Source organism: Periplaneta americana, chromosome 13, assembly GCF_040183065.1.
Source record: "Periplaneta americana isolate PAMFEO1 chromosome 13, P.americana_PAMFEO1_priV1, whole genome shotgun sequence".
In the NCBI taxonomy this organism is placed as follows: Eukaryota; Metazoa; Arthropoda; class Insecta; order Blattodea; family Blattidae; genus Periplaneta; species Periplaneta americana.
The window spans coordinates 79495567-79497581 of NC_091129.1; the positions used below are offsets into that span (position 1 = coordinate 79495567).

The following is a 2015-nucleotide window of genomic DNA, read 5'->3' on the forward strand; positions in this document are numbered from 1 at the left end:
GTTAAGGCCCTCTCCTCTAAGACAAAAAATTAATATTTACTTACATTCTTCGCACAACAGTGCATATTACTGTGGAATCCCGGCCACCAATTCACTCAATTGAGTGCGCTCCTTGTATAATGGGAGTTGACTTAATATATGTCAACATATATGTGGAACCTTTTTTTACTTGGTTATTTAACTACGCTGTATCAACTACGAGGTTATTTAGCGTTGTTGGAATTGGTGATAGCGAGATGATATTTGGCGAGATAAGGCCGAGGATTCGCCATTGATTACCTGGAATTTCCCTTACGGTTAGGAAAAACCTCGGAAAAAACCAACCCGGTAATCAGCTCAAGCGGGAATCGAAACCGCGCCCGAGCGCAATTCCTGATCGGAAGGCAAGCGCGTTAGCCGACTGAGCTACACTGGTGGCTTATATGTCGAACTTGGAGTCAGACCACAAAGGGAAAACACTAGAGGAGAGGGATTCCTTCCGGTGCTGTGCATTGACTTCGGCGTAGCTCAGTGGTTAGAGCACTTGGTACGTAGAACCAAGGGCCCGGGTTCGACCCCCGGCGCCGGAGCGAATTGTTCTCCTCTAACAATCATTATTACCGTAACAGATATATTCTGTAGGACCAAAAATTAATATTTACTTAAATTAGGAAGGAGCAGTGTAGCCATATCTCTACATTCGTATAGTCCTATACGATTTTGCGCAAAGGATAATGTTTGTAATGTAGTTTTGAATCTTTCAAGTCAAGCATGCACAAGGCGGATCATCGGTTACTTGGTAACCGGATCTGAATGAATGAACCCTCAATCAAACGAGCAGTAGGAGCACCCGCTGAGTACAGATTGGATGTCTGCGAACTGCACGCAATGTTGGGCGTCATGCAACAAGCAAAGGTCTCGCCACTGCGAAGGGATTTCCTTCGAGATATGCCTATTGCTGTACGATGTGTGGAAAACACGTTGTTTCGGAAAGTGGATCTGCTTCTTTGAGTTTCAAGTATCTTTTACCACGAAAAGTTTTGTAATAATTTCACGACGTCGTATCAACTGCGAGGTTATCTAACGTCAATGAATTAGTGGTAAGACGGTATTTTAAAAAATGAGTCCGCGAATTCCAATCGGATTTCGAATTTAATTGAATTTCAGGAAGGGGACACTACGACCTTTCAAGATCTAATGCGCGAACCCTCAAGTCAGACGCATCCCCAAACACACACCGGGTGGCTACACTACACTAAGGTTCTCTGCGTAACCCATTCGTCCCTAAGTTAGCTCATTCTGTATGTCGCTAGCCGGTGTTCGGGGAATGCTATGGAATAATGACGGAATGGAGTGATGTTGACGGAATTATGTAGATGCCTATTATGAGGAGAAAGGTAACAGTATCTTGCTTGGTTGAAAAAGTGGTACGTTTGTTATATTCTGTGAACCGGGTTGGAAGGTTTTTCTTTTCGGCCAGTATGTTACCTTCCAATGCTTGTCTTTGGCTCGGCTGTTCCATTCACAAATGAAACTCGGCATTTTTGTCTAGCCGAATTGTTGATCAAGTAACGTACCAACTACTTTTAAATCCTCACAAATTGTCCAAGAATGTTTATCATAGTTCACATATTTCAGTAGAGCTTTGAAATTTTCATACGTCTCCTTGAGATGTACTGAATGTGCAATGGGTATTGAGCCAAACAAATTTCCATTATGTAGAAGTACACCTTTGAGGCTACGTTTTGACAAGTCTATAAATAACCTCCACTGGTTTTGATTATAAGTGACGTTAAAGAAATTCAATAAAATCTCAATATCACAACAAAAAGCCAGAGTCTCTTCTTCTTTAAAGAATTTTATTAATTCCTTCTCTCTGATCCTATACCAAGAGAACGAAACTCCGGGTAGTAGAAGATTTTTGCTTTCAGTCTCGATCCAAGCAATTGGGTGGCATCTTTTCGAGTCACGAGTTAAGTCATTAAGTTCATTTTGACTGAATAATTTTGTTGCAGAATCTTCTTCCGGCTTGCAAT

General features: G+C 41.7%; 1 non-coding gene across 1 annotated transcript; it reads left to right on the top strand.

The window, feature by feature from the left end:
• The first annotated feature begins 496 nt into the window (after positions 1–496).
• Positions 497–569, top strand: TRNAT-CGU (transfer RNA threonine (anticodon CGU)). The gene has a single exon. It is a non-coding gene; the product is annotated as a tRNA-Thr (tRNA).
• Positions 570–2015: the final 1446 nt, after the last annotated feature.